General features: G+C 38.1%; 1 protein-coding gene across 6 annotated transcripts in view; it reads left to right on the top strand.

The window, feature by feature from the left end:
- FANCC (FA complementation group C) overlaps positions 1 to 13,613 on the top strand; it is a 182,042-nt gene that overhangs the window by 47,527 nt on the left and 120,902 nt on the right. The window lies entirely within an intron of this gene.

Here is a 13,613-nt window from a genome sequence, read left to right on the forward strand (position 1 = left end):
CCGCTGCAGGGCTGGTGGCTGGCCTCTTGAGCCTGCGACCTGTCAGACCCAGTGACGTTCGGGGTGCTCCTTGTAGCTTTTGAGATTTTCTTTTTACAATTAATATTTCAGTCCGTGTGGATTTAAAAATTGATTTTACTTATCGATTTATTTCAATTATCTTTTTCAGTATTTAGAATGTACTTTTAATATGAGAACTTATGTATTTCTTGAACATTCCTAGCTTTTATCATCTCTTTAAATATTGCTTCTCTTCCGTTCTCTTCACTTTCGTTTGCTGTGTCACCTCCTAGATGGTTGTGGAACTGTCCTTCATGTTTCTTGACTGCTTTCTCGTAATCTTCTTTTTCTGGGCTGCATTCTGAGGGAATTCTTTGGTATTATCTTCAAATTTACCAGTTCTTTCCTCGGTTCTGTCTAGTCTAAAGTGTCTTGTATACTGAGTTTTTCATTGTAATGACTGTATTCGTTGCTTACATAATTTTCACTCGATTCTTTTTTTAACCATCTATTGTTTTAGTTCTGCTTTTTGCTGTATAATTTCTTATTTTTTATTTGGCTTTGTTTCATCTTAAATATCCTTAAATATAATTTGATTTTTTAGTTGAAGTATAATTGACTTACAATGTTATATTAGTTTCAGGTGTACAACATAGTGAACATGTTATTTTTGTACATTACAAAATGATAACCACAGTAAGTCTAGTTACCACCCATCACCATCCAGAGTTACTACAGTATTTTTCACTATACTCGCTATGCTGTACATCACATTCCCATGACTTATTTATCTTATAAATGGAAGTTTGTAGTACTTCTTAATCCCCTTCCCAAACCACTTACCCTCCTCCCCTCTGATGACCACTAATTTGTTCTCTGAAACTGAGTCTATTTCTGTTTTGTTTGTTCATTTGTTTTGTTTTTAAAACAATTCCACATACAAGTGAAATCATATGGTATTTGTCTTTCTCTGCCTGACTTATTTCGTCTAGCCTAATACCCTTGAGGGCCATCTACATTGTTGTAAATGGCAAGATTTCATTCTTTTTTATGGCTAAGTAATAGTCCATTGTATATATAGACCACATTTTTATCCATTTATCTGTCAGTGGACTCTTGGATTGCCTCCATATGTTAGCTGTTGTAAATAATGCTGCAGTGAACATTAGTTTGCATATAACTTGTTGAGTTAGTGTTTTTCTTTGGATAAATACCCAGAAGTGGAATTAAAGGATCATATGGTAGTTCTAGTTTTTATTTTCTAAGGAACCTCCATACTATTTTCCACAGTGGCTGTACCAGATTACATTCCCACAAACAGTGTATTAGGCTTCCTTTTCCCCCACATCCTTGCCAACATTTATTATTTATTATCTTTTTTATGATAGCCATCCTGAGAGATTTTTGACTTGCATTTCCCTGATTGTTAGTGATATTGAGCATCTTTTCATGTGCCTGTTTACCATCGGTATGTGTTCTTTGGAAAAGTGTTCAGTTCCACTGTCCATTTTTAAAATTAGATTGTATTTTTTTTTATAAATAATGAGTTGTGTATATTCCTTATATGTTTTAGATATGAACCCCTTTTTGGATATATCATTTGCAAATGTCTTCTCTCATTCAGTAGGTTGCCTTTTCATTTCGTTGATAATTTCCTTTGCTGTGCAAAGGCTTTTTAGTTTGATGTGGTCTCATTTGGTTATTTTTGCTTTTGTTGAACTTGCCTGAGGAGACAGGAAAAAAAAAAAAAAAAAGCAAAAAAGCAAAACCTCCCTAAAGACTAATGTCAAAGAACTTACTGCTTGTTTTCTTCTAGGAGTTTTATGGTTTCAGGCTTTAAATTTAAGTCTTTAATTCAGTTAAATATACTTATTTTGTTGGACTGTTTTATATATTAATTTCATCTGAAATGAAGTAGTGGTTTGATGGCTGATTTTGTTTGTTGCCTTTATTGGCATTAGATTTCTAAATGTACTTCAGAAGTTTGATTGAATGGCATGTTTTGAATGAGGTATATTTTTTAATTGTTTTCATTCACTTACTCTCCACCTCCCTTTCTCCCTTTCTGCTCAGGCTTCCTTGCTTAGTTGCTTAGTTAATTTATAGTTGTCTCTGTCTCGCTTCCATGGAGCCTCAGTCCAGAACTGCAGTGGTGTTTCAGTCCCGTGGGCAATCACAGGCTGCTTCATTGAGTTCCTGGTTACTGGCTGGTCTGAGTTCTCCCTTCTCCCTAGCCACAACTGCATAGGAGATCAGGAGCTACCAGCCTTCCTTCAGGAGGGAGCCCTCCTCCATTCTCATCTTTGACCCTGACTTCAAGTATGATCCTAGATCTGACTCTGTCTTTTGTGGTTTATGTTTAGTCCCCAAATTTTGTAGGTCTCATACTTCCAGTTTCCGTGCCTATTTCTGGAGCCTGAGCTTAGGAGGCCAAAGGCTTTAACTTTGAGGATTCACCTCAGTGTGTTCCTGCCCCATATCTATTTCACAGAAATTTCTGTGTTATTTTTCAGCTTGACTGCATCCTTTTGGTTTTCCCTTCTTGTTTCCTCTCTCGTTTGCATTGTGTTTGGAGTTGAGGAGATCCATCACAGAGTGAGTTTACTTGCCATCTTAACTGGAGGTCACGTGGGCTGAGGGTTTAAAGGAAACAAAGTGAGATACTTGGTTTTACATAGTACTAAAAGCTAACCACAAATGCTTTTCTGCGTGAGTTTGGTGACCCATAGATATAGTTATTTAAGCGCTTCCTTCAGAGGCTTGCAGCCCCAAAAAGTTGAGTGGGGTTAAGCAGGTGGGGTTTATTTGTATGGCTTGGTTCTCTATAAGGATTTCACCTTTTATTTTTCATTTTGATGGTAATTTTAAAAATTCACTTGTTTCCAAATACCTAAATGCCCACAATTCTAACTAGCGTCTTAATATGTCAGTGCCTGCAGTTGGATTTGTCTTGGCATCAAGTGGCACTGTTTTTAGTTGCTGAAAACCGAACACGGGTGAAAATGTAAATAATGGGTTTGAGTGAGTGAGAGGTTGCTATTTCTTACTGAATGAGGTACCCCTTCTTGATGCTTCCTGTAGCATCCCTTGTTTCCTTCTCTCCCAGCTCTTCCCAGAAGGGATGTTTTATCTGTTTACAGGCCCTGATTTCCCCTTTAGCCACAGTTTACTTAAGCTGTCTTCTTTTTTGCAGTTTTTGAGAGTTCCTGTCATATGGTAGGTTTTCAACAAATGTGTGAGATTTTTATTTGTTTTTGTTTATTTAATAATAAATTACAAGTAGAACCAAGGGTGGAAAGAGGCAGAAGTAACTTGGAGCCAAGTCATCAGTGACAAAGGCAAGACTTCTAATATTTTAACATATAATGTGCTCCTCAGGCTCATTATAATCTCACCAAAACCTCACAGTCTTACTGTCAGATAAGTGCCTTGAGGACAAGAATGCAAGAAAAGTAAGTAACTACTATTTCTAACAGGATGTGTGCAGGAAGACTTGTCTTTCAAATCCCAGTGATAGGTCTTTGGTGCTCTGGTGGAGACTTAAGGTCAGGTATGTGTCTGAGCAGCTCCCAAAGGTAAGCACTCAAGAAGGGATACGTCTGCATGGAAGCCAGATCCCGGGAGCAGCCTCTTCCCCACATTGCTAAGGATGTGGGTGGGAGAATGGAGGCCAGTAACTCCCCAGAGAGTTTGTCTGCTAGATTAAATTTCTTTAATTCTTTGCAAAGTTGAGTGAAGAATGTATACACTCTGCACCTGGATTACAGTTGTCTCCTCTAATTCCGTAGTCCCAGATTTTGTTTGTGATTGAGGTTTGTTTGAAATTATCTGCAAATTTCAGGTCTGTGTTTTTGATTAGAATATCTCAGAGGCAGAACGCTTCTGACTCAACAGAGAAAAAGCCAGCTCCTCCTAGTGGAACTTTTCTTAAAACCTCATTGTTTTTAAGGGGGAAAAAATACCATTTGTTTCTTTCATAAGCATTTTATGGGAACAAGAATATTTTATTGTGACTTTCAAAAAAAAAAAAAAGGCTACAAATACAAGGATACATTGGCCAATCTGACTTAAAATAATGAAGCAAAGAAACATTAAAGTAAATTGAAAATACTGCTATCAGGTTTTCAATAAGGAAGAGGTGGAATATTGTCAAGCTTAAGCATAGTTCAACATAAATGTCTTAACTTTAATTGTATTTCTGGAGGTTTTAAGTATTTTCTGACAAGGCCCTTGTGTCCCTAGTCCATGACATTGATTGGAGACTAGGTCTCTTTTTCTTCTTCCATAAACAGTGTGTGTTTTTTTGTTTGTTTGGTTGGTTTGGTTTGGTTTTTTTTAACTTTCTGTCCATAAATCTCTGCTTGGTGCTTATTTCATGGGAGAAGCAACTTCAGTTGACTCATTCTCAGGGGAAATGGGAAAAAAACCCCACAGTGCTCATTATTAGGTTGCCACTTTGAGTAGGTTATGGTCCATGTTTGTCTTGTGTAGACTTACCTCTCATACCTCTGGCTGGAGATAGAAAAGACCAAAGGAAAACAATTTCAGATAAAATATGCAGCCATTTTTGATACTGTGATGTTTATAATGAGCTTTGTTTTAGACGTTGACATTCTGGGAGCTACACAGCATTCTGTCAACACAAAATCAGTCAGGATTTTATCTGTCTTATTAGATACTACACATTAGTGGATACTACAACAGCCTTCGTGGATTTGTTTGTTTGTTTGTTTATTCACACATTTGTTCAACAAATATTCATTGAGCTGCTTCTGTGTGCCAGCTGTTGTGCACAGCAGTGGTTTTCAGAATGTGTTCAGCCAATTAGTCTCTGAGGAGATGTTTGACTCTAAGAAAACCCAAGGAAAAGTGGCTTAAGCCAAAAGTAAAATTCCAAGATTGAGTACTTCATCCCTCGACGATGCTAGTGAGAAGACCCAGGTCCATCTTTCTGCTCTGCTATTTGCAGCATGTTGGCCAGTCCTCTCAGGCTTGCTTACTCCTGTGTCCCAAGGTAACTACTCCTGTTTAAGTGTCACATGAAGACTACAGTATCTAATAGGGAAAAAAAGTGAATTTATTTAAGATTGAGAAAGACTCTTCAAAATCCTCCAGCTGAAGCTCAGGTCTTATTGTGCAGAGTTCTATAACACTGCCCATTCCTACAGTTAGTTGGAAGACAAGTGGAAATAGCATAACTGGTGTTACACCAACCATTCTTAGAAAGTGGTTCAGGGATCATTGGGTATCTCCAAGACCCTTTTAGGAGATTCACAGGGCAAAGCTATTTTTTTTAGTAATGCTAAAACATTGTGTTTTGTACTTTGATTTTCTCACGAGTCTCCAGTGGAGTTGTTTAGAGGTCACATGGTTTATGATGATGTCATCGCTCTGACAGCTTATAGGATGTGTGCATTTATGTTCTTGGGTTTTAAGTTTTTCTCGGTTTTAATTTCTAATATGGTAAATACCAATAAATATAACCTGTATAAACAAAAGCTGTCAGTAACGTCCTCAGTAATGTGTACGAGTGTAAAGGGGTCCTGAAAACAAATGTTTGAGATCTACTGGTCTTCAGTAATCAGGATCCACCCCTGGCCTTTGGGAAGATCCCAGCCTGCCCCTAAGCCTTGTGGCTGTTAGATTCCTGGACAAAACTGGTTCTGTTAAGAAGAAGCAGTAGAGATATTAGGACTGTTGAGTGAGCAACCAGCAGTGTGAAGGCCTATTCTGCGGAGGGGGTGGGCAGGTGGGGGGCATGGTGGGAATGCAGGGTGTGCTCCAGCTACTGCCTCTGCTTCAACTGAAGTCACTCCAGGTCTGGGTTTGTTTGTTTGTTTTTGCATAATCATTAAAAATTTGTTTTTAAATTGAAGTATAGTTGGGTTACAATGTTGTGTTAATTTCTGGTGTCAGCATAGTGTTTCAGTTATACATATATGTGTATAATATATATATTCTTTTTCATATTATTTTTCATTATAGGTTGCTAGAAGGTATTGAATATAGTTTCCTGTGCTATACAGTAGAACCTTGTTGTTTATCTGTTTTTTTATATGATAGTTAATATCTGCAAATCTTGAACTCCCAATTTATCCCTCCCCCTTTCCTACCCCCTGGTATCCATAAGTTTGTTTTCTAGGTCTGTGACTCTGTTTCTGTTTTGTAAATAAGTTTATTTGTGTCATTTTTTTAGATTCCACATATAATTGATATCTTAGGATATTTTTCTTTCTGGCTTCACCTAGTATAACAATTTCTAGGTCCATCCATCTTGCTGCAGATGGCATTATTTTATTCTTTTTTATGGCTGAGTAGTATTCCATTCTGTATATCTACCACATCTTTATCCAGTCATCTGTTGATGGACATTTAGGTTACTTTCATGTCTTGGCTGTTGTAAATAGTGCTGCTGTGAACATTGGGGTGCATGTATCTTTTCAAATTAGAATTTCCTCTGGATATATGTCCAAGAGTGGGATTATTGGATCATAGGGTAAGTCTATTTTTAGTTTTTTAAGGAATCTCCATATTGTTTTCCATAATTGCTATAGATTACCTATTTGCCATGAAAGAAAACAGTGATTAAGAGTAAATGACTTTAAAAAATATTTTTCCTTTACATCCATGATAATTGTAGCCTTTGACAGAACTTTAAAGGTACCAGATTCTTCATCATATCAGCTGAGTAGGGATTCTTTTTAGACTTGTCAGAACATCTAAAAAAGATTGAGTTCTAAGGTGTCTAAGTGAGACCACCATTTGAGATGTGAAAATGTCTTTCATCAGCAGTTGACCAGAGTGGAGGACCAGAAAATCACAGGTTAAATCACAGAATGCACTTTTCCATCCTGAATCTTAGTAAATTAGAAGAGGGAAATAAAGTCACATAATGTTAAACATGAGGCTGAAATTGCCCATGGCTTTGCTGGTCAGTGATCCCAGCACTGGGAGACTGGACATCCTGCCTAGCCCGGTCCTGTGGCTCTTTGAAGTAAGGGCTGCTTAGATGCTCAGGTGTCACTTTTTGAACCCACTTTGCTTTCTGAAAGATAGTTTGAGAACCACTGGTCTAGAGCTGTCTCTTGCTAGGTTTTACACTCTTGATTTATAAATCCAGGGAGATGTTTTTGTTTGTTTTAACTGAATTAGGATACTTTGCCTCAGCCCATCACCCAGTTGTATCTTCTCTTTGTGTTACCTTCAGACAGTGCTCAAATGTTTCGATGCTTTTATTTCCTTCTTCTACGCTAATGAATTGTTCTCAGTGAATTCCATGTTGCTTTTGACAAACATTTCCATGAAGATTTTGAATATATCCTTTTCCTGAAGAGGAGAACTCAACCAAAATGGAGGACCTTTTAGCCCTGAAGTATCTATCACCTCTTTCTCACCTGCTATACTTTGAATCTGAGCCAGGTCATTTTGGCAACTCAGACTATGAATGCTCATAGACAGTGGTTGACTACAGTGTACCTTTGTGTATCTTTGTTGACTACAGTGTATATCTTTGTGGTGATTTTAGTTCATAAAATGATACTTAGCAAGCAATAAAATAACTTGACCAATTTATAAATGAGAGGGGAAAGGTAAATGCAGTGATCTCAGTCTAACACCATTTTGAACTTGTCCCTTTTCAGTAGCTCAGATGTTTGCTGGGCCCTGTGGCTGGTTTCCTTTGTCACTTTATTTCTCCCCCTCCCACCTGCTGCTTTCTTTTGATCAGGCACATGAACAAGCACATAGGAATCCTTCATTGGTCAAGTCATTTATGTTCTGGTGTCTGGGTCTCTGTGCTCATAGGACTTCCCTTTTGTTCACTCCACATAAGAATTTCTGAAGGTCATTTTATTTTTTCCTGGAAATATTTACTGAGGGGACTAACGGTTTCTGTTATTTTTAGTCTCTATGTGGAGAAGGTGAAATGATTTGGTTCCTTAAGAACCTGGGTAAGTGTGCTAAAAGAGAAATATTCAAGAAATGAAGAAAGTGATTTCCTTCTAACTTTGCAGCCCTATGCTTTTACTACATGAGTATATAGTGTAGTATATATATGTGTGTGTATGTAAAATACTTGTTAAAATCCTGAATTTTGAGGAAATATATCATTGAACATCCGCTTTTCTTTTATGCTCTTAAATAAAAGATGCCAAACAGTATTTCTTTAGTTGTTTGTATGAAGTGAATATAGGCACAGACATCCATGTGAGGGCAGACAGCCTAAGTAGAATCATAAGAAAGCCAAGAATTTACATTTGGGGCAATAGCAAGGATTTTGGTATCAATCAAAAGTATAGACAGTTCTCCATTTTCTAATAAGTGTGCAGATTAACTGGGATAAAAAATCAGAGCATTTGTGAAAAAAGTTGAAATCACAGTGAATCTGAAAAATCATCTTCATTTTGCAAGGCATGCATTTTGTTGTTGCTGTTGAGAGATACATGGACACTGCCTCATACGTGAGCACAGACCATCTCGTGCTGTCACCACTTACCCTCCCTTGAGTGGCGCGTTGGATATCTCTCCCTTTTTACATTATTTTGTTACAGGTTAAAGGAGAAATGTCAGTATTGACTACGTGCAATGTGTAGCTCTTTTTTGGTTCCTAATATAAACAACCCAAATATAAAAGGAAATTTTTAAGAAATTTGAACATAGATGGGGTATTAGATGATGTTATTGTTAGCTTTATCGGCTATGAAAGAGATATTATAGTTAAGCTTTTTCTTTTTTTAAGTGCTTATAAAAAAGAGATACAAATCAAAGTATTTGGGGTAAAGAGATATGATATCTGTGATTTGCTTTAAAAATGGAAAATCTTGATAATTGTTTATACTGGTTAAAGGGTACATAAGTGTTCATTTGACTGTTTTCTCTACTTTTTTTGTATTTAAAAAAAAATCCATTCAACAATCACTCCCAAAAAAGAAACATCATATACTGCATAGTTTGTGTTTTAAGTGAGGCCATCATAAAGTACTGTCCTTATTGGGTGAAAGTCTACAGTTTATAAGTGGTGTCAGATAAATGGCATAAACTTCATTTTATTTGCATAGTGTATTTCCTAGCACTTAGTTTTATCTGTTAGACCTGTGTAACTCTCAAGGCAAACCTTGATTCACAGTCTCATTATGACTATATGGAAAGGAAGAAGGACAAAAGTGGGGTGCATTTGCAGTCTTCCCCTGACATCTGCAGGGGATTGGTTCCAGGACCCCCGTAGGTACCAGAATCCACAATGCTCAACTCCCTTATATAATGTGGGCTACTATTTTGCATATAACCTACACACATTCTTCCATATACTTTAAATCATTTCTAGAGTACTTATAATACCTAATGCAATGTAAATACTATGTAAATAGTTGTAAATATAGCATAAATGCTAGCAGGTACGTGGCAAATTCAAGTTTTGTTTTTTGGAACTTTCTGAAAAAAAAATTTTTTTTTAATATTTTCCATCCACAGATGCAGAACCTGTGAATAGGGAGGGTTGACTGTGTATTAAAAGAACAGGAAGAGGGTGCTAGGTGGACAAAAACAACAGATATATTCACTACCTTTCGCTTGTTGGTTACTCAGGACATTCAAAACTACTGCTTTCCACACACAGAACTTTTTAAACACTCTCAGGTAACATAATTTAGCTCTATCTTCTTTTCAAAAAAGGAGCTAATTCAAAGTAGTAGTACTTGGTTAATGCGTCTAGCTTCAAGTCTAGGAGTTCTGGATAATGTCAGTTCCTCTTCCCATCTTTGTTGTATTCTGTAATGTACAGATTTTAGAAAATTTATCTACTAGTAATACACTTTATACATGCAGTAGTAGGAATGGAAAAATGAAAGAGGGGATTTTTAAAAATTACATGACATAGCAAGCAAAACATATACAGATAGCATCCAGATAGCATCCAGAAACCTCACTCTTGCATTTTGACCAAGCAGGCATACTTCACACATGATGATAGACAGCTGCTGGGTACACCCAGCTTTGTGGTTTGGACGATCAGTCCAGTTACTGAGGCCTGGCATTGGCTTTTTCTAGAATCCAGATCTTCCACAGAAGCTTAGAAAAGTGTTGGATCTGCAGGGTCATATGAGCTGAGTGGCAGAGCGCTTCAGCATGAGCAGACAGCTGTGCAGAGATTGTTGCTTTGGGTCCTTCCCATATTTTCTCATTGCCAGGCATATGGGTAGAAGCAGATAAATGGCCTATAATCCACACTGTGTATGTTGTCTTCAGGATCCCAGAGGTCTCAGCCAAGCATTTTTTGCCTCTTAGCAGGTTTAAGGTACAGCAGTTATCATTCACTTTATTTTTTGTTCATTTATTATTAATAATTTTGAGTTAGTCCATTAGTACTCTTGGCATTAAATTGAAAAGGTGCAAAAAGGTATACAGTAAAAGGACAGAAAAGGACAGTTCCTTTCCTATACTTATCATCCATCATGGAAGCAACCACCGGTACTAGATTCTTGTGTATCCTCATTTTAAAGGGCATATCCTGACTCAACAGAGACCACTGGATTATAAGAAACTTCCTAAAGTGGCAGGCCCTGTGTGTTCACAGGGTTTATATCCCACCATCTGGAGTGCAAATAAGGCAGCTGTATCTTCCAGCTCTCCTGGTTCTGCCAGCCTGATACCTTCAATATGGTAGGCCAGTGTAATGTGCCATGACCTGCCTTGATGTCTCTGAGGCAGGTGAAGGTTTATCCCCACGGAGAAATGCATTTACCGGCTTCATAACTGTATTCTAGGTGCCAGAGGTGGCAGTAATTTGCCCCAGTTAGGACCCATATCTGGAAGTGCAGCAGGCGCTGGAGTCACTATTTGATTACGTTTATGACAGCCTAATGTCCCTCAGCTGGGGAAGCGGGGTTCTCTGCAGGTCACCAGATTTGCGACTGCTTTTTTGATAGTCCAGCGACTTTCCCTTGGCTGTGCCTGCTAGAGGAGTGTAGTGAGTTAGGGCCCTGTGTGAGGGTGCTTCCTCGCTGATCTGTAGTACCTTCTCCTTCCATGGACGTCTGGTTTCCAGTTCTCTGTATGAACAGAAGGTTCACTGCCATTTTCTCTGACTTGGCTTAGTAGCAGTTCCAAATTCCCCTGCTTTCTCCAAAGGTATCAGTTTGTATCAGATACTGTATAACATCAGACTACAGCAGTTTGTGTTTCTTTATTGAAGACCACAAAAACCAACAGTGGTTAATTTAAGAAAAAATTTAAAAAGTATTTATTGCAAGGCCCCTGGGTAGCTGACAAAATTAAAGAGAACGCTGAAAAACCATTCTTTGTTAAGGACAGGACTTAGGGTAGCTCCAGGGCCTTTGAATGACTTATTTCCACCTTTATGGCAATCTACTCAAGATTCAGATTCCCAGCAGAGAGTCTAGCTTGCCTAACTTGAATCATCATCCCACCCCTTGGCTGATGGCATAGGTACCTTATTAAATGGACCCACCAAAACTTGGGGAATGGACGAGAGAGACTTTCCTAAAGCAAAAGTAGGGTGTTATAACCAGAAATGGAGGAGGAATGCTAAACAGGCAAAACCAACAAATGCCCATTCTAGAGTGTTCAGATTAGATCAGCATTTCTCAGTAGGGGCATCACTGGCCTTTAGGAAGGACCATTTTCCTTTTTGAGCTGCTGTCCCAGTGCATTGCAGTGTGTTCGGCATCCCTGGCTTCTAGGCACCAAATGCAGGCAGCACCCCCAGTGCTATCATCACCACCAAGGCACCACTCATTTCATAACCACTACCTTCTTCCTGCTTGCACCTCCCCGTCCCCAGATAGGCTGTGAAATAGAGCATCCCCGATCACTGCATTGCATGATCCCTAAAGCTTTTTCCATTTAGAACAATTAGATACATTTCTGTTGCTAAAGCAAAAGTTGTTTGTAATTTTGTTGTAATAAAATGTTTGTTTCTTGTATCTTCTATGAAAAAGTTCTTCAGTTAAGTGTCCCCAAGTATATAAACTGACTTGCATCTAGTACCATATGAAATATGTAAGAAATTCATTGATTTGTCTCTTTAATTCATTTCTTTGTTTAAGGGCACAGACTTTAGAACTAAACTCTTTGAATTCAAATCCCACAGTAATAGCTCTGCTATTTACTAGTAGTTGCTTCCTTTGGCTTTTACATAATCTTTTTCGGGGGCAATTACATAATCTCTCCATGCCTGTGTCAAATGAGAACAGTAGTACCCATTTCATAGGATTGTTGTGAAGATTAAATTAGCTAGTATGCATAAAGTATTTAATATATTGCCAAGAGCACAGTAAGAGTGTGTGTGTGTGTATGTATATATGCAAGCTATTATTATTGTATTTATAAAATGGGATAATAATTAAGTTTTACATAGATAACAAAAATACCTTCAAAATTTCTTTTTTGGGGGGGTTACCTTTTAAAATTTAAATTGCTTTATCTGATAAGGCATTTTATAGCATTTAGCTTAGAACCATATTTTGAAAAATACCAGTGAATTATTTATTCCCTCATTCAATATTTATTGAGTATTTACCAGGCATGAGCTAAATTCAAGGAAGACAGAGAATGTACACACCAGTGAAGGCAGCAGTAACTGAGTGAACAAATAAATGCCCAAGGTAATTAACCAATGTGCTAAGAGCTGTGGAGGAATCAGCAGAAAGGCCTGGAAGTAGGGAAGGGGTTGGGGTGTTGGTAGAGCAGATGAGAGACCTGGACTGGACTGTGGTCAGCTGGGGAGAGGCAACACAGGAGGTGGGAGGATGTGTTGGAGCTACATTGTTCAGGGCCTTGGAGACGCTGGTAAGGAGCTAGGATCTTTTCTGCAGTGGGCTGGGATTTCTTTCCAAGGAAGGTATTGACGTGGGGTTTTAAGCAGGAGTGTACTGGGTCTGATTCGCATTTGGGAAAGTTGTTTTTGTCAACAGTACAGAAAATTAATTGGAGAGGAACAGGTGGGACCAGAGGGAAGACTCTAGGAAGAAATGGACAGGAATGGGATGGGAGAGCAGCAGTGGAAATGGAAAGAAATGGGTGAAGTCAAATGAAATCACATATATTTATTTTAGAGGTAGAGTTGACACATGTTGGGGCTTGGATGAGACAGACAGTGAGAGAGAGGAATCAGAGACAACGTCTGATTTGGGGCTGTTAGGTGCCATTTGACAGTTGCATATATACTCCCTTTATTATTAAACTTAAAAAAATACATAGTACTTTTCAAGACTAAAATTTTAGTACCATTTAAAAACTTACATCTTCCTGGTCTAGAATTTTTTGTACAACAGCCAAATTGTACAGCCTTCCTAATTGTTTTTCTTATTTTCCTATTTAGTAATGAAAACCTCCTTTGTTGATGTTTTTGTCATTTAATTGGGAGCATTTTATCTGTTTCTTATTGCTTATTTACCACTTACAGAGTAGCCTTTTGAAATTAGATAGCTGAGTGTCATCCCTGCCTCAGGAAAGTCTGAGTCTGTAAAAGCCTGCGCCTGTTGAGAAGCAGCTTTCCTTCTCTGCCCAGGAGCGAGGATGGCGCTGAGGTGTATTTACCTAGCCCTGCCTGAGGCACACGCTGGCTGTGTCTGTAACCCACTATTCTTGTTAATGTG

This window comes from Camelus dromedarius, chromosome 10 (assembly GCF_036321535.1).
Source record: "Camelus dromedarius isolate mCamDro1 chromosome 10, mCamDro1.pat, whole genome shotgun sequence".
NCBI lineage: Eukaryota > Metazoa > Chordata > Mammalia > Artiodactyla > Camelidae > Camelus > Camelus dromedarius.